This window comes from Triticum aestivum, chromosome 2B, assembly GCF_018294505.1.
Source record: "Triticum aestivum cultivar Chinese Spring chromosome 2B, IWGSC CS RefSeq v2.1, whole genome shotgun sequence".
In the NCBI taxonomy this organism is placed as follows: Eukaryota; Viridiplantae; Streptophyta; class Magnoliopsida; order Poales; family Poaceae; genus Triticum; species Triticum aestivum.
In genome coordinates, this window is record NC_057798.1 from 177,274,944 (window position 1) to 177,295,232 (window position 20,289).

The following is a 20,289-nucleotide window of genomic DNA, read 5'->3' on the forward strand; positions in this document are numbered from 1 at the left end:
GGCTGCGTGAGGCGCTGGAGCTGGGCCGGGCTGCTGCTGTGCTGGGATGCTCTCTCTTTTTCTATTTCTTCAAACAGAAATAAAGAACAAAAGCACCAAGGAATTGGAGAGTGTTGTGAGAGATATGAGAATATCCCTGGAGTCCAAAATTTGTGCATAATTTGAATAAATTGCTTTGGGCATTTTTAAGGACAGAAAAATAATTCAAGTTTGAATTGAGTTCAAACTAGAGCCATTTTTTGAACCCAACCAAAACAAATCCAAAACATATTATATTTGGCAGAGAGGTATAAGGCATGGAGTAAGATCATCAGGAAATAAATGAACATTAATGGAGGAGGGAATAAAGTCACTTGCAAAAAAACATGAAGGAATAAAGAAGGGGAGGTGATGATACATGGGCATGGCTTGAGAGAGAGATAGCAAGGGTTGATGCACAAACAACATGGAAGTAACATGTAATCTAAGGATGAGTGCAATGCACATGATGCTCATGGCAACAACATGAATGACCAAAGCAATATGACAAGAGATAGGCATGGCAATACAATATAACCGATGAAGAACATGGTGCAAGAAGAAAAATATGACAACGGCACTCATCATTGTCATGGCAACAAACAAATAGGAATGAAATATGCAAAACAAAAGAAAAAAACCCAACCACGGAGGAAATAACATATCGCATCTCCGGAAAAGGCAAGAGTTGGAGTTATGAATATGGAAAGTTGTATCCGGGGCGTTACACCAAAAGAGGAGCGGTTTTTGGCCACGCGATCGTGATCGAATGACCGAGAGCATGGAGGGGAGCTTGCTGGGTTTTGGGCCACTTTGGAGGGGTGTTGGGCTGCAAAGACAAAGGGGGGTTTCGAGCTACGCAGTTAACCGTTGGAGTATCAAACGACCTCCAAATGGCATGAAACTTGACAGGCGATCTACCGGTGCTATACCAAGGCCGCTTGGCAAGATTCGGTCCATTCCGAGAACGTTTAACACTCGCTCGCAACAGAAGACAAAAGGGGAACGTCGGAGGGCATATGAGTGCCGGATCGCGAAGCGGACAACGGGGAAAAGGCTCGGATGCATGAGACGAACACGTATGCAAAATGAAATGCACATGATGACAAGATAAAATGCAACACGCAAGCAAATGGCATGGCAACAACGGCGAATAACTGGCAGACACCTGGCGCATCGAATCCTAGGCATTACACTGGTCGCATGCGACCTCATTTTGCCGAGCGTGTGTGCCAGGAAGGCATATCCCCGATGATGTATGGGTCTTGTGGGAAGGACCCCCTAATCGCCCACACTCACTAGGCGATGGTTCCAAATGCCATTGCGAAAGGGGTTAAAAACCGTTTGTATAGGACCGACGCGTACCAGTGATGATAAGGTGATGCAATTCTACGGTTAATATCATATTTAGCAAGCATTTTACGGAAAGCACCATGAATGAAGTGTGAAGCACCATTAGTCATTAAATATCTAGGGACTCCAAACCTTGGGAAAATAACTTCCTTAAGCATTTTAATAGAGGTGTTGTGATCAGCACTACTAGTTGGAATAGCTTCTACCCACTTAGTAACATAATCAACGGCAATCAAAATATGTCTATACCCATTAGGGGAAAGAAAAGGTCCCATATAATGAAAACCCCATACATTAAATGGTTCAACAGTAAGAGAATATATCATAGGCATTTCTTGACGCTTACCAATATTACCAATTCTTTGGCATTCATCACAAGATAAAACAAACTTATGGGCATCCTTGAAGAGAGTAGGCCAATAAAATCTGGATTGCAATACCTTGTGAGCAGTTCTATCTCCCGCATGATGCCCTCCATAAGCTTTGGAGCGACATTTCCATAGGATTTGTTCCTGTTCATGCTCAGGTACACAACGTCTAATAATATCATCTACTCCTTCTTTATAAAGATGTGGGTCATCCCACAAGTAATGTCTTAAATCATAGAATTTTTTCTTTTGTTGGTAAGTGAAGCTAGGTGGTATATATTAGCAACAATGTAATTAGCATAGTCAGCATACCAAGGAGTGTTATGAGAAACATTTATTGCAGCTAATTGTTCATTGGGAAAGCTTTCATTAATAGGTTGTGGGTCATCAAGAATATTTTCTAGCCTAGACAAGTTATCAGCCATGGGGTTCTCAGCTCCCTTTCTATCAATGATATGTAAGTCAAATTCTTGTAGCAAAAGAATCCACCTAATGAGTCTAGGTTTAGCATCCTTCTTTTTCATAAGATATTTTATAGCAGCATGGTCGGTGTGAACAATCAATTTAGAATCAACAATGTAAGATCTGAATTTATCAGAAGCAAACACCACTGCTAAGAATTCTTTTTCAGTAGTAGCATAATTTCGTTGAGCATTGTCTAGAGTTTTACTAGCATAATGAATAACATTTAATTTCTTATCAATTCTTTACCCGAGAACAGCACCAACAACATAATCACTAGCATCACACATAATTTCTAAAGGTAAGTTCCAATCAGGTGGTTGAACAATAGGTGAAGAAATCAAGGCTTTCTTAAGTGTTTCAAAGGCTTCGATACAATCGTCATCAAAAACAATGGAACATCCTTTTGTAAAATATTTGTAAGACGCCTAGAAATTTTAGAGAAGTCTTTAATAAACCTCCTATAGAAACCAACATGACCAAGGAAACTACGAATACCTTTGGTATCTTTAGGACATTGCATTTTCTCAATTGCATCAACTTTAGCTTTATCCACCTCAATACCTCGTTCAGAAATTTTATGTCCCAAGACAATACCTTCATTAACCATAAAGTGGCACTTCTCCCAATTTAAGACAAGATTAGTTTGCTCGCATCTCTGCAAAACTTGATCAAGGTTGCTTAAGCAATCATCAAAAGAAGTTCCGTAAACGGAGAAATCATCCATGAAAACCTCAACAATCTTTTCAAAAAAATCACAGAATATAGCAGTCATACATCTTTGAAAGGTAGCAGGTGCATTGCATAAACCAAAAGGCATACGTCTATAAGCATAAGTTCCAAAAGGACAAGTAAAGGTGATTTTCTCTTGATCTGGTTGTGAGATGGGTACTTGAGAAGAAACAGAATATCCATCAAGGAAACAAAAATGTGTGTGCTTTGACAATCTTTCTAGCATTTGATCAATAAAAGGCAGAGGTAATGGTCTTTTCTAGTTGCTTTGTTTAATTTTCTAAAATCAATTACCATTCTATAGCCAGTGACAATTCTTTGTGGAATAAGTTCATTCTTATCATTAGGAACAACAGTAATACCTCCCTTCTTAAGGGCACAAGGAACATGACTTACCCATCTACTATCAGCTATAGGATCGATTATACCTGCTTCCAGAAGCTTCAGTATTTTAGTTCTTACCACTTCTTTCATCTTAGGATATAAGCGTCGTTGGTGATCAATAATGGGTTTAGCATCAGGTTCCATATTAATTTTGTGCTGATAGAGAGTGGGACTAATGCCCTTTAAATCATCAAGAGTATACCCAATAGCAGCCCAGTGCTTCTTCAGAACCTTTAAGAATCTTTCTTCTTCATGTTCTGAAAGGTTAGCACTAATAATAATAGGATATATCTTTTTATCATCAAGATAAGCATATTTTAAAGTGTCTGGCAATTGTTTTAATTCAAACATAGGATCACCTTTAGGTGGAGAAGGACCTCCTAGAGTTTCAATAGGCAAATTGCCTTTAAGCAGAGGACGTTGTTCAAAGAAAATCTTATCTATTTCATTTCTTTCATGCATATGCATATCATTTTCATGCTCTAGCAAATATTGTTCTAGTGGATCAGTAGGAGGCACGACAATAGAAGCAAGACCAATTATTTCATCCTTACTAGGAAATTCTTTCTTATGATGCTTTCTACTAAACTTGGAAAAATTAAATTCATGAGACTCATCACCAAAATTAACACCGACAATTTGTTCCTCACAATCTATTTTAGCATTAATGGTGTTCAAGAAAGGTCTACCAAATATAATGGGACAAAATTCATCTTGAGGGGAACCAAGAACAAGAAAACCTGTAGGATATTTTATTTTCCCACACAAGACTTCAATATCCTTAACAATCCGAAGTGGTGTCATGGTGTCTCTATTAGCAAGTTTAATACTAACATCTATGTCTTCTATTTTAGCGGGTGCTATATCATTCATAATTTCTTGATATAAGGTAAAAGGGATAGCACTCACACTAGCACCTATGTCACATAAACCATGACAACAGTGATATCCTATTTTAACTGAGACAACTGACATGCCAACAACGGGTCTATGTTTATCTTTTTCATCGGGTTTAGGAATTCTAGCAGCTTCATCACAGTAGTAAACAACATGCCCATCTATATTTCCTACCAAGAGATATTTAACCATAGCAACACTGGGTTCTACCTTGATTTGTTCAGCTGGTTTCGGTGTTCTAATATAACTTTTATTGACCATAGTTGAAACTTTAGCATGTTCCTTTATCCTTACAAGAAAAGGTGGATTCTCAATATAAGCAGTAGGAAGAACTGGATCAACATTATAGATAATAGTTTCATCTTTAGCTATTACCGGTTCTTTAATTTGTTCTTTAATAGGCGGGTGATATCTAAACCACTTCTCCTTAGGGAGATCAACATGAGTAGCAAATGATTCACAAAAAGAAGCTAATATCTGAGAATCAAGTCCATATTTAGTGCTAAATTTTTGAAAAGCATCGGTATTCATAAAAGATTTAACACAATCATAATTAAGTTTAATACTTGACTCTTTACCTTCGTCGAGTTCCCAATATTTAGAGTTGTGTTTAACTCTTTTTAAAAGATCCCATCGGAAATCAATAGTCTTCTTCATAAAGGAACTAGTACAAGTAGTATCAAGCATGGATCGATCATCATGAGGAAGTCGAGCATAAAAAATCTGAATGATAATTTCTCTTGAGAGCTCATGATTGGGCATGAATATAACATTGACTTAAGCCTCCCCCGAGCTAGAGCTATACTTTCTCCTTCACGAGGCCAAAAACTTTATATATATATATATATATATATTCCGATCATGATGAACTAGATGCATAGGATATTTTTTTGGTGAAACTCCAATTTCAATCGATTCCAATTACAAGATCCAATATCATCGCATAGCCTATACCATGCCAATGCTTTTACCTTCAAAGATAAAGGGAAAACCTTCTTCTTAGATTCATCCCCAAGTAAACCTGCAAGCTTAAATAATCCACAAATTTCTTCCACATATATCAAGTGCATATCAGGATGTTCAGTTCCATCTCCTGCATAAGGATTAGCTAGTAGTTGTTCTATCATGCCAGAAGGAATTTCATAACCAATATTTTTAGTAGGTGCAATAGGTTGAGGGGTGACTAATTGTGGTTCTGGTCGAGGTGAAGATACCCCGAACAAACCCCTCAAAGGATTGTTTTCCATAGTAACAAGTGACAGTAAATTTTAGCACGTAGTAATAATTTTTCCTTACCAATTTCCACTTACCAAGAGCTGTTCACTCCCTGGCAACGGCGCCAGAAAAGAGCCTTGATGACCCACAAGTATAGGGGATCAATCGTAGTCCTTTCTATAAGTATGAGTGTCGAACCCAACAAGGAGCGGAAGGAAATGACAAGTCGTTTTCAGCAAGGTATTCTCTGCAAGCACTGAAATTATAAATAACGAGTAGTTTGATAGCAAGATAATTTGTAACGAGCAAATAACGACAATAGTAAAAAAATTGCAACAAGGTAGCCCAATCCTTTTGAGGCAAAGGACAGGCCAAAACGGTCCCTTATGATTATCAAAGCGTTCTTGAAGGTACACGGGAATTTCATCTAGTCACTTTCATCATGTTGGTTTGATTTGTGTTCGCTACTTTGATAATTTGATATGTGGGTGGACTGGTGCTTAGGTGTTGTTCTTAGTTGAACACACCTCCTACTTATGATTAACCCCCTCACAAGCATCCGCAACTACGAGAAAAGTATTAAGGATAAATTCTCTAAACATAGCATTAAACTTTTCGATCCAATCGGTCCCTTATGGAATAACGCATAAACTAGGGTTTAAGCTTCTGTCACTCTCGCAACCCATCATCTAATAACTACTCCACAATGCATTCCCTTATGCCCAAATATAGTGAAGTGTCATGTAGTCTACGTTCACATGACACCACTAAGGGAATCACAACATACATACCATCAAAATATCGAACACATATAAAGTTCACATGATTACTTGCAACAAGATTTCTCCCGTGCCCTCAAGAACAAAAGTAACTACTAATATATGATAATCATGCTCAAGATCAAAGGGGTATTAAATAGCATATTGGATCTGAACATACAATATTCCACCAAATAAACCATATAGTAATCAACTATAAGATGTAATCAGCACTACTAGTCACCCACAAGTACCAATCTATATTTCCGGTACAAAGGTTGAACACAAGAGATGAACTAGGGTTTTAGAGGAGATGGTGATATTGAAGATGTTGATGGAGATTGCCCTCCCCAAGATGGGAGAGTTATTGGTGATGGTGATGACGATGATTTCCCCCTCTCGGAGGGAAGTTCCCACAGCGGAATCGCTCCGTCGGAGGGCAAAAGTGCTCCTGCCCAAGTTCCACCTCAAGACGGCGGCGCTTCGTCCCGAAAGTCCTCCCCTTATTTTTCTAGGTCAAAATGACTTATATACCAGAAGAGGGGTACCAGAGGTGGGCCGAGGAGGGCACAACCCACCAGGGCGCGCCTGGGCTCCCTCTCGCGCCCAAGTGGGTTGTGCCCACCTGGTGGGCCCCCTCTGGTACTTATTGGCTCCAATATTTCTTATATATTCCATAAAAATTCCCCGTAAAGTTTTAGCTCATTTGTAGTTGTGCAGAATAGGTAGCCTAATGTAGCTTTTTCAGGTCCAGATTTCCAGGTGCCAGAATTCTCCCCCTTTATGTGTACCTTGCATATTATGAGAGAAAAGGCATTAGAATAAAAAGCATTATTATGCATAGTAACAATATAAATAATAGTAGATAAACATGATGCAAAATGGACGTATCACCATGCTCCACAAGGTGCAGGGGAGACTATCCCTTCTCCGCCTCTCCACCCCACCGAAGGACGTAGCTGCAGCGATGGCGCTCGCTCTAGGGCGAACCGCGACCCTCTGTCCGCCCTGTTGCGGGTGCGGCTGTACGACACGCGCCACCCCGGGCCGAGCTGGCCGAGCCAATGCGCTGAACGGGGCGGCCGATCCCCAAGCAGATCCACCTCGTCACCACGCCACCCTGGCGACTGGCTCACGGCAACGAGAGCACGGTGTTGTTACTACTGGCACCTTCAGAAGCTAGGCCACATCATGATCTACGTCATCGTCCATGCCAAGTACCGCTTCAGTGGCCATCGCATAGGCCCAACTCCTTTTGATATTTTCACCGGCGGCCGCTTAGATGGATGAGTGGAGGGCCACCATTCAGATCTTGATAGGTTTCGCTGAGGCGGGAGGATCACAACAATCTGGCCCGCCACGGCCTCCACAGGCGGCGACAACGGCCCGAGCCACTGGCCGTACTAAAGGGGCCACCCCCACGGATCCCCTCCACGGCAGCCAGCGCAGCAGCCGCACCCAGAGCCACGTGACCAAGAACCCGACGATGTATCGATGGCTTCATCCGGTCCTTGAGCATGTCGAGACCATCGATGAGTCCTAGAAAACAGGCGGAGGGAAGAAGCGCGCGTCACCATCAAACGACGCCGCGAAACCTGCCTCCAGTCTGATAGGCGCAACACCCCTGACGTCGACGAGCCCATGCCCGGTGAAGGTGGGTACGTGCCTTTCGAGGTTGGGTGCCCTGAGGGAGTCCTGGATTAAAGGGTCCTCGGACAGCCGGACTATATACTTGGGCCGGACTGCTGGGCTATGAAGATACAAGATAGAAGACTTCTTCCCGTGTTCGGATGGGACTATCGTTTGCCTGGAAGGCAAGCTTGGCGATTCAGATATGTAGATTCCTTTCTCTGTAACCGACTTTATGTAACCCTAGCCCTCTCTGGTGTCTATATAAACCGGAGGGTTTAGTCCGTAGAGGGGACAACAATCATAATCATAGGCTAGGATTCTAGGGTTTAGCCATTACGATCTCATGGTAGATCAACTCTTGTAATACTCATATTCATCAACATCAATCAAGTAGGAAGTAGGGTATTACCTCCATAGAGAGGGCCTGAACCTGGGTAAACATTGTGTCCCCGCCTCCTATTACCATTAGCCTTAGACGCATAGTTCGGGACCCCCTACCCGAGATCCGCCGGTTTTGACACCGACATTGGTGCTTTCATTGAGAGTTCCGCTGCATGGTCACCAAAAGGTTTCATGGCTCCATCAATCATCAACAACAATGCAGTCCAGGGGAGATTTTCCTCCCCGGATAGATCTTCATATTCGGCGGCTTCGCACTGCGGGCCAACTCGCTTGGCCATCTAGAGCAGATCGATAGCTATGCCCTTGGCCATCAGGTCAGATTTGGAAGCCTGAATTTCGTGGCCGATATCTGTGGAGACTTGATCTTTGACGGATTCGAGCCCATGGCGACTGTCCCCTGCCATCACGATGAACATGACCTAAATTTGTCATCGGACCGCGCTCAGGAGATAGCGCCCGTAACCGCTCTGGCCCTAGATCCGGAGCAGACCGCACTGACCGAGGACGGGAGGCTCAACCCCGCCACGGAAGCCGCAGACTTAGCAGTGTTCGAGCCGCACATAGACCCAACATCGAGCTGGGCTTGTGTCACCGGAACCTCGGATTTGTCTTGGCCCTAGGTTCTGGACCGCGTGCATCCGCGTCCTTCAACCTGATTGGGCGCCGATCTTAGAGTTCAGCTCCGCGGACATCTTCCAACACTCACCTCTAGGCCATGTGTTAAACTCATTGAAATCCCTCTCCTTGTCGGGGGACTCTTGGCCGAACTATGTCCAGCTCGAATGGGAAGCTAACGGCGAAGAACTTTGTTTCCCACCCACCACCCACTTTATAGCCACTGTCGACAGCCTAACCGACATGCTTGATTACGACTCCGAAGACATCGACGGTATGGACGACGATGCCAGAGAGGAGCTGGAACCACCGCCTACAGGGTGTTGGACAGCCACCTCCTCGTACGACATATACATGGTGGATACACCCAAACAGAACAATGGCAACAATGAAAATCCGGTCAAAGATAAACCTCCTGAGATACAGCCAAAGCGCCGATGTCAGCCGCGCCGCTCTAAGCCATGTCATAGTAAAAACAGCAACACCATCACAGGAGAAAACAACACTCCAGGCGCTGCCAAAGATAATGAAGACCCCGTTGAGCCAACCTCCAAACAGGAGGAATGGGAGGATGGGCGAGTCAACCCCAATGAACAAGCCATGAATGAAGACTCGAAAGATAGTAACTACCTTCCGCTCTCCGAGGACGAAGTGAGCCTCGGCGACGAAGACTTTATCGTGCCTAAGGAGCCCGTCGAGCATGAGCGCTTTAAGTGTCGGCTAATAGCCACTGCAAGGAGCCTGAAACAGAAGCCGCAGTAGCTTCAGGATGATCAAGATCTACTCAATGAAAGATGGACTGATGTCCTAGCAGCCGAGGAATATGGCCTCGAGCGCCCAAAGAAAAGCTACCCGAAGCGCAAACTGTTACCACAGTTTGATGATGAGGAGCCGGAGCCCGTCCTAGCAAGGCATAATGTGGCTGACCGGCCACCACGTGGCCGAGACAAAGCGGCACCTTGAGCCGAACACCAGCTTGCACTACCTCGCCGTAGAAACGTAAATACAACAGCTCGGGGATACAGACATGACCTGCAGCATGACTTGGAAAATAGAGCAGGTCAGACAAGATTGATCTACTGATCGCGGGGGCGTGCCCCTATGCCCTACGACAGCCACCTGGCCGAACGTGAAAAACATAATCATGACCGAGCCAATGACCGAAGACGAACTCCATCCGAGCTACGTCACGACCTGGCCCAATACAGAGGCACCACACACCCCCTCTGCTTCACTGATGAAGTAATGGAACACGTCCTAGAAGGGTTTAACCCGTCAACATCGAATCATATGATGGGACAACAGACCCCGCGGTATGGATTGAGGATTTTCTTCTCCATATTCATATGGCCCGCGGTGATGATCTTCACGCCATCAAATACCTCCTGCTAAAACTCAAGGGACCAGCTCGACAATGGTTGAACAGTCTTCCCGGAAACTCCATTGGCAGTTGGGAGGACTTGGAAAACGCCTTTCTTGACAACTTTCAAGGCACATATATCCGACCTCCGGACACCGACGACCTAAGTCATATAGTTCAACAACCCAGAGAGTCAGCCAGGAAATTTTGGACCAGGTTCTTAACTAAAAAGAACCAGATAGTCGATTGTCCGGATGCCGAAGCCCTAGCGGCCTTTAAGCATAGCATCCGCGACGAATGGCTCGCCCGATACCTTGGCCAAGAAAAGCCAAAGTGGCAGCCCTCACGACACTTATGACCCGCTTTTGCACGGGCAAGGATAGCTGGCTGGCCCGTAGCAATATTCATGCAAGCGAACCTGGCACTTCTGAGGCCAGAAATAGCAACGGGAAGCCATGACGCAACAGACACAAGCGTCGAAGCAATGGTGATAACACCGAAGACATGACTGTTAACGCCGGATTCAGTGGCTCTAAATCCAGTCAGCGGAAGAAGCTGTATAAAAGAAATAATCGCATACTAGATCGACAATGCCAAATCCACGACACTCTTGATAAACCAGCAAATCATACCAACAAAGAGTGTTGGGTTTTTAAACAGATCGGCAAGTTAAACACCGAGAACAAGGAGAAGGGGTCGCAAAGCAAGGACGATGTCGAGGAACCCCGGCCACCGAACACAGGAGGATAGAAGAAATCCCCTCCCCCAAGTCAAAACGGTGAACAGGATATACGCTACCAATATCCCTAAGAGGGAGCGCAAGCGCGCACTCAGGGATGTCTACGCGATAGAGCCAGTCGCCCCAAAGTTCAACCCATGGTCATCTTGCCCTATCACTTTTGATCACAGAGACCATCCGACCAGTATCCGTCACGGCGGTTCAGCCGCACTGGTCCTCGACCCAATCATTGATGGATTCCACCTTACGTGAGTCCTCATGGATGGTGGCAGCAGCTTAAACCTGCTCTATCAGGATACAGTCCGCAAAATGGGTATCAATCCCTCAAGGATCAAGCCCACAAAAACCACCTTTAAAGGTGTCATACCAGGTGTAGAGGCCTGCTATACGGGCTCAATCACACTAGAAGTGGTCTTCGGATCTCCGGATAATTTCCGAAGCAAAGAATTGATCTTCGATATCGTCCCCTTCCGTAGTGGCTATCATGCACTACTTGGACGAACCGCATTTGCTCGATTCAATGCGGTGCCACACTATGCTTACCTCAAGCTCAAGATGCCCGGGACATGTGGTGTTATAACAGTCAATGGAAAAACGGAACGCTCCCTCCGTATTGAGGAGCACACCGCGGCCCTTGCAGCAGAAGTACAGAGCGGCCTTTTCAAGCAAAACCGCAATTCAGCGGCCAAGCTCCCGGACACTGTCAAACGAGTCCGAACTACTCCGCAGCAGGACGGTCCAGTTCATCAAGAGCTCCACTAGCAATTGGGCCTCTGTCCAAGTCCCAACCAAACAGCAACATTTGTACCACGTGTACATAACTTCGCACTCAAAATACCATGGGCATGGATGGAGGCACAGCTAGACCGTGGTCCACAATATGGCTCAACCGCTCCTGGACCCGCATACTTTTACTATTTCTTTTTCTTTTCAGGTTTACTTTTTCGCCCAGGCTTTTACCTGATTACCTGATCATCGGACCTATCAAGGGACGGATACACCAAGAAGGCAAGAATCTTTGACGTACAAGGGAACCCCCAGGTGGTCTCTGCTAATGATCGTTATACCTGTTTTAAAAACCCGAACGCAGCTCGCCCTTGGTCGTGGCATGTCAAATTGCCCTATTTTGTTATCGCATTACTTGTACAAATACACCTTGACGTATTAATCAAATTACAATGGAAAATAATTTGTGGCTCAATGTTTGCGGCGTCAGCTTATTACTTGATTTTTCCTTTTCTTTATATTCTTACCAATTGCGCCCGTACACTCTGGTATGCCTTAATTCTCCAGGGGCTTCATCATACCCCACAATACGACAATAAAGTACAAACACTTTTACGGTACAGTTCGGCACCCCAAACTTATAGCATTATATGCATCGGCTCCGAATCATGTCTTTGGTCAATAGTTGGGTTGCCTGGCTCCTGTGCTTACTACCTTACATTCCGCTATATCGGCTAGGGTAGTAAACGGAGAACTACTATGATTGTGTCCCGATTCTTCCGGATGAGCACCTCAGTAGAGAAAGCCGAAAACTGACTGTCATGATGCGGCGAGAGCCGGTCAGCTGTTCGAGAGGTTACAAATCTTTAGCGATTTTTTCCACATTATGCAATGAATCAGTTTTTATCCAATCAGGCATGTATAGCGCCCCAAGTTTGGACTTTCGAACACTAGGGGCTGCGCCTAAAACTTTCTTGTCAAACTCCTATGGCTAAGTGAGAGTAATAAAGCTGCATAGTCCGATTGCCTGGTTCGTTGTGCTAAACACCTCCTTAAAGGACCAAAACCTTGGATAAAGAGTGTTTGGATTTATCCCGAACACCACCGTACTACCTACGTGGGGGCAGAAGCCGATGACTGGACAACTCTCAGATTTAATACAGCGGCTGCACAGGAGGTAAAATTTTAAATAACAGACATTATATTACATAATTGATCTGTTTTATAGTACAGGACAGGATAACATGGGTCTATTCATGGGAATATGATATCCTTAGCACATTGCTCCGCCACAAGGTGGGATCCTTCCAGAACACTATCAAAATACAGTTGGGGTGTGCGGTGCTCCTTGCCCACGGGCGCTCCCTCGGTCATCAGCTTCGTGGTGTCCATCTTCGCCCAGTGCATCTTGGCGCGGGGAAAGGACAATCGCGCGCCTTCGATACAGACCAACCGCTTGATGGCATCAAGCCGAGGGCAGGCACTAACAAGCCTCTTCATGAGTCCGAAGTAGCTGCTGGGAATGGCTTCAGTAGGCCATAGGCGGATTATCAAATCCTTCATGGCTAGTTCGGCCGCCCTATGCATCTCGACTAGCTATTTCAGCTGATCTCTAAAGGGCACTGGATGTTCTGGTGCAAGCTATTGCGACCAGAACAGCTTCTTCGTAGAACTCCTCTCTTCGGCTCGATAGAATTCTGCAGCATCTGACACGCTGCGCGGCAGATCCGCAAATGCCACTAGAGAACTCCAAATCCAGGTTAGTAAAAGGAACCTTTCCTTCACATATCTGCTCTACATAATAAAAGCCTTACCCGCCATGATCTTCTTGGCCGCCTGGATTTCCTAGAGGGCACCCTGGGCTTTGGCCCGGGCATCGTGTGTGCTCTGGCGGGCCTTGGCAAGTTCGGATTCTTGCTCCTTAAGGTCGCGCTCCAAGGACTCACACTTCTTGACAGCGACTGGAGCTCTTGCTGGACCTCACTGACCCGGGCCCCATGCTTTTCGGGTGCAGCTCACTCCTTGGCCACTTTGTCCTCCGCCTCGGACAGCGCCTTCTTGAGGGCCTCTACTCAGGTCCTTGCCCCTAATAAATTTCATGGCACTTTAGTCAGCACGAATCATTCATCGTTCCTGAATATATACAAGGTTACTACATACCTTGACTGTCCTCCAGCTGCTTCTTCACGCAGCCGAGCTCATCCTCGGCCTGCTCCAGACTCTGCTTCAGTCCAGAGACTTCCGCAGTATGAGAGGTCGCAGCCAACATCGATGCCTGCTCATTCACATAGACATATTAGATTAGACTCATGCGGAAATTATTTGATCCTCTATTCGACATTTCTTTCCAAACACCAGACAAAGTATCAGGGGCTACTATCTATACTGTGACATTCTTTTTATAGTTGCGTTGCTTACCTCAAAGCCTGTTAGAAGGCTAGTGCATGCTTCGGTCAGTCCGCTCTTCGGACTGGATCCTCTCAATCACCATACCCATAAGGGTATGGTGTTCGTCCACAATGGAAGCACCTTGCAGCGGTTCCAGCAAACTATCCGGTGCCTCTGGATGGACAGAGGTCATCGGTGGAGTAGGCGCAACTCCCTCTTTCAAAAGAGGTGGCCCGCCTAATTCCGGAGCCGCTTGGGTCTCTAGAACTATATTCGGCTGAGGGCCAATTTGGATATGGCCCCCACCGTCGGTGTCCATGGGAGCTTGCTACCCCATGTGTTTGGCAACCAAGGCTTCACCCTATGGCGCCTCCCTGACGGCCTCCGGATTCTCTCCCGGGCCGGGGATCCTTCGAGACTACGCCTCGGCGCCATCCAGGTCCCTGGGAGAGGAGGCCAATGGAAGGGTCCCGCTGTCCATCACCACCGGATCCAGCGAATCCTCTAAAGACAAGGACCGCTCGAGGTTGGACCGAGCCGGACTGCAAATGCGTAATTTAGCACATTAAAACAATGAAGTAAAGAGGCCAGATACATGAACGTGTCCAGACACTTACAATTTGGCCAGGGGCTTCTCCCTGGGATCCCACTCCCAGCTGCTGTCGGTGGCCGTTGGAGAGTTGTCCGGAAGGGAGTTTTCCCCTTCTTGGACGCCTCGGCCTCCAGACGCGTGGATGCCGTCCTCTTCTTCCTCCCCCCTACAGGGGGAGTGGCTTTCTTCTTCCTCCTCCTCTTCTTCGTCGCCCTCGACGGCAGAGGAGTGCGCCTCAGCTTCTTCGGACGTCACGTCCGAATTGCCCTTGCGACGGAGACTACCTCGGGTCCCCTTGGCCTTCTTCTTGGCCTTCTTCTCCAGTATCTGATAAGGTGCCGGAACTAGCATCTCCATCAGGAGCGGGATTTCTGGGCCTTCGGGCAACAGAGTCCGACAGTTAACCCGCTCCGCCATCTCTATCCAGGTCTGAAAAAATTGATAGGGAGGCTTAGACGCCTTCCTCGAGTATGCAAGTAAAGGGCATACCTTGAAAACATGAGAGAACTTACCGGATTAGCAGGGTGAGTTAAGTCATGCCCACGATCCTCGCTCGTGGGCGGCGGCGCCTCGTTGGCCTTGAAGAACACCTTCTAGATGTCTTCGTGCGTTGTGTCGAACAGCTCTAGTAGAGTCCGGTGCTTGGCCGGATCGAACTCCCATAGATAGCAAGTCCGGCGTTGGCACGGAACGATCCGGCGAACGAGCATCACCTGGATCACGTTGACGAGCTTGATTCTCTTCTTTATCATGTTCTGAACACGCGTCTGGAGCGATGTCAGCTCGTCCGAAGAAGACCAGGTCAGGCCCTTTTCTTGCCAGGAGGTGAGCCGCATCGGGACTCCAGACCGGAATGTGGGAGCCGCTGCCTAGTTGGTGTCGCGCGGCTCGGTGATGTAGAACTATCCCGACTGTCACCCTTTGACAATCTCCACGAAGGAGCCTTCGGGCTAGGTGACATTGGGCATCTTGCCCACCATGGCGCCTCCGCACTCTGCTTGTTGACCACTCACCACCTTCGGCTTCACATTGAAGGTCTTCAGCCATAGCCCAAAGTGAGGTGGGATGCAGAGGAAGGCCTCACACATGACAATAAATGCCGAGATGTTGAGGATAGAGTTGGGGGCAAGATCATGGAAGTCCAATCCGTAGTAGAACATTAGTCCGCGAACGAACAGGTGGAGAGGGAATCCCAGCCCGCGGGCGAAGTTTGAGAGGAACACTACCCTCTCCTGGGTCTCTGGGTGGGGATGATCTGTCCCTTCGCTGGAAGTTGATGAGCGATTTTCATGGCCAAGTACTCGGACTCCCGGAGCTTCATGATATCTTTCTCCTTGACGGAGGAGACCATCCACTTGCCTCCTGCTCCGGATCCGGACATGGTCGGAGTGCTTTTTGGGCGGAGAAGGTGAGAGCTTGGGCGCTGGAGCTTGAGAATGGATGGGCAGAGGAAGGAGAAGGCATGGCTGAAAAAGGGTGAATCCTTATCCCTTTATAAAGGCAGTGAATATTATGCGCCTCCCCACTCGCCTTAAAACTCGCAAATTCCCCAAGGGCCGTACGTATGGCACAGTTGGGTTACCCATGCCCGTACTAATGAGAATCCCGCAATAAGGGGACACGATCTCTGCTTTGACAAGACGTGCCAATGAAACCGCACCTCAAAATATGGAGCGGCAGGCTAAAACGGTTCGAATAATGGCCGGGCAGTGACGTGATGATACGCTACAAAAGTTGTCAGCGGATTGGACTCATGAAATATTATACTCTCTACGGTTTTGTGTGGTACTTGCTTTGTAGAGCAGGACACGATTCTTGTGTTCGAAGTCTACTTTGAAGTATTCGGAGAAGGAAACCGCCTTGTAATGCCGAAGACAATCTGCGCAATGGACTCATCGTCATTGAAGCCTGGTTTAGGGGCTACTAAGGGAGTCCTGGATTAAGGGGTCCTCGGACAGCCAGACTATATACTTAGGCCAGACTGTTGGGCTATGAATATATAAGATAGAAGACTTCTTCCCGTGTCCGAATGGGACTCTCCTTTGCGTGGAAGGCAAGCTTGGCGATTCGGATATGTAGATTCCTTTCTCTGTAACCAACTTTGTGTAACCCTAGCCCTCTCCGGTGTCTATAAAAACCGGAGGGTTTAGTCCGTAGAGGGGACAACAATCATAATCCTAGGCTAGGCTTCTAGGGTTTAGCCATTATGATCTCGTGGTAGATCAACTCTTGTAATACTCATATTCATCAAGACCAATCAAGCAGGAAGTAGGGTATTACCTCCATAGAGAGGGCCCGAACCTGGATTAATATTGTGTCCCCCGCCTCTTGTTACCATTAGCCTTAGACGCATAGTTCGGGACCCCTACCCGAGATCCGCCGGTTTTGACACCGACATGCCCAGCCTTCACTCGCGAGCTGCGGCAAGTCTATTGGCCATCTGCTTTCACATTCAAGACAGAGATACCAGAAAAGTACGATGGAAAATTTAACCCAGCAGAGTTCTTGAGCATCTACACCATCGTTGTTCAAGCTGCCGGAGGAAGAGACGAGAAGGTATTCGCCAACTACTTCCCTTTGGCACTCAAGCCAAACATGAGGTCGTGGCTGATGCACCTGCCAGAGAACTCCATCTTGACCTGGGCTGACCTATGCCATGAGTTTATTTGCTCCACGGCATTCGGATCCGAGAGTCTGCCACTGGATCTGAATGTGGCAGACTCTCGGACCACTCGAAATTTGTAAAATACATTTGGATTTGAATGTGGCAGACCTGTTGACTAAACTTCTCTCACAAGCAAAACATGATCACACCTTAGTACTCTTTGGGTGCTAATCATATAGCGATGTGAACTAGATTATTGACTCTAGTAAACCCTTTGGGTGTTGGTCACATGGGGATGTGAACTATGGGTATTAATCACATAGAGATGTGAACTATTGGTGTTAAATCACATGGCGATGTGAACTAGATTATTGACTCTAGTGCAAGTGGGAGACTGAAGGAAATATGCCCTAGAGGCAATAATAAATTTGTTATTTTATATTTCATTATATCATGATAAATGTTTATTATTCATGCTAGAATTGTATTAATGGGAAACTTGATACATGTGTGGATACATAGACAAACTACCGTGTCCCTAGTAAGCCTATACTAGACTAGCTCGTTAATCAAAGATGGTTAAGTTTCCTAACCATAGATATGTGTTTTCATTTGATGAATGGGACCACCTGATTAGGAGAATGATTTGATGGACAAGACCCATCCATTAGCTTAGCATAATGATCGTTATGTTTTATTGCTATTGCTTTCTTCATCTCATAGATCGAGATTAGGATTTGTCACTCCGAGTATCGGAGAGGTATCTCTGGGCCCTCTCGGTAATGCACATCATAATAAGCCTTGGAAGCAATGTGACTAATGAGTTAGTTGCGAGATTATGCATTCCGAAATGAGTAAAAATACTTGCCGGTAACGAGATTGAACTAGGTATGAAGATACCGACCATCGAATCTCGGGCAAGTAACATACCGATGACAAAGGGAATAATGTATGTTGTAATTACGGTACGACTGATAAAGATCTTCGTAGAATATGTGGGATCCAATATGCATCTAGGTTCCACTATTGGTTATTGACTAGAGAGGTGTCTCGGTCATATCTACATAGTTCTCGAACCCGTAGGGTCCGCATGCTTAACGTTCGATGACGATTTTGTATTACATGAGTTATGTGATTTGGTGACCGAATGTTGTTCGGAGTCCCGGATGAGATCATGGACATGACGGGGAGTCTCGAAATGGTCAAGAGGTAAAGATTCATATATAGGACGATAGTATTCGGACACCGGAAGTGTTCCGGGGGTACCGGGTACGTATCGGGTCACAGGAAGTGGTTCCGGGCAACCCCCGGCAAGCTATATGGGCCTAATGGGCCAAGAGAGGGACATACCAGCCCCAAAAGGGGCTGGTGCACCCCCTATAGGACAAATAGGAGGAGAAGGAAAGGGGAGGATTCGGCCTCCCCCTTTCCTTCCCCTCCCCCCTTTGTTTCCTTCCCCCCTCGAATGGATATGGAAGGGGGAGGTCAATTTGGAGGAGGCGCCCAAGTAGGATTACTCCTACTTGGGGCGCCCCTTGCAGCCCCTCTCCCTCTCCCACCTATATATGTGTGTGGGCGGGGGCACCGCTAGAACACACAACATTGATTCCTAGCCGTGTGCGGCGCCCCCCTCCATAGTTTACGCCTCCGATCATATTGTCATAGTGCTTAGGTGAAGGCCTGCGCGGATCACTTCACCATCACCGTCACCATGCTGTCGTGCTAACGAAACTCTCCCTCGACACTTTGCTGGATCAAGAGTTCGAGGGACATCATCAAGCTGAACGTGTGTAGAACTCGGAGGTGTCGTACGTTCGGTGCTTGATCGGTCGGAATGACAAGAAGTTCGACTACATCAACCGTTGTCGGGGGGATGAACCCCGGACAGGCAACGGAACCCGGATCCTTTTCAAAAACAATGGGGCCGGCGTCGCCCCTCAAGCCGGCACACGCTTGGCTGGGTCGCTCGACTAGGCCAGGCACCGCGACCCGGCCGAACTCACTGACCCGGCCAGGCACCTCGGCTCGGCCTCGACAACCAGCACAAGACAGCCGAACCCGGCACAACCAAGACTTCCCCAACAAGCCAGCTCCACACGTGGCGTGTTCCTCAACCCAGCCGCAGGTCAACTCCCGTCCCATCCAAGCCGTACGATGGGACGAGTCTTCATCCACTGATGACCAAGGCAACAGTGCACCGCCCATGCCTCTGGTCAGCCGGAGCGTGGCAACAGTGCCCCTCACCTACCCGCTGACCAGGGCCGGCGTAGCAACAGTGCCCCCATCGTCATTGCTGACGACAGCAAGCGGCGACCTGACGGAGCGCCACTGTACATGACTCGACTCGGCCACTCCCTGATGACCGACAAGACGGCGCACAGTCCCCCTAGGCGCATGGGGCCCGCACCTAGGGGAACCCGGCGAACCACAGGCCCCCGGCGGGACCCAGCCCGGGTCCTCAGACGCTGACGACCCAGCCCCACAATCTTGTAACATTACCATTGTACCCCTGGGATAGAGAAGTTAGCAAGTAAGCAAGGATAGAGAAGTTAGCCACCAATCGGTAGAACACACCCGAGGAAAAGGAGCAGCCTAAGCCTTGGCCAATCTTCCTTCTTCCTCCATACAGCTCCAGGAGCAACCTTGTACTGTTGCATATCAACCACACACGGCAGGACTAGGGGTTTTATCTCTCTAGAGAGCCCCGAACCTGGTATGTCTTGCGTCCCGCGCTCACTCATGCCAACCTCGCCTCTGGAGCCCACCAGTGCCCTCGAGCCTCCTCCTCTCTTTAGCCATCCCATGGCATCTGTCGTGCGCCCACCACGACAGTTGGCGCCCACCGTGGGGCAGCTCGAGGAGCTGGCCGGGAGCATGCTTTAGACGGGACTCCTCTCTAACTCCGACGAGCCCGTCATGCTGGCGGACGACGTCGTCGACGCGCTCGCTGCCTCCTTCGCCGCACTGCGCATCTATGATGCGACTGCGACCGACGAGTACCCCAGCGAGGTACTCAGCTACTCCGACTTGCCCCTCTCCCTCG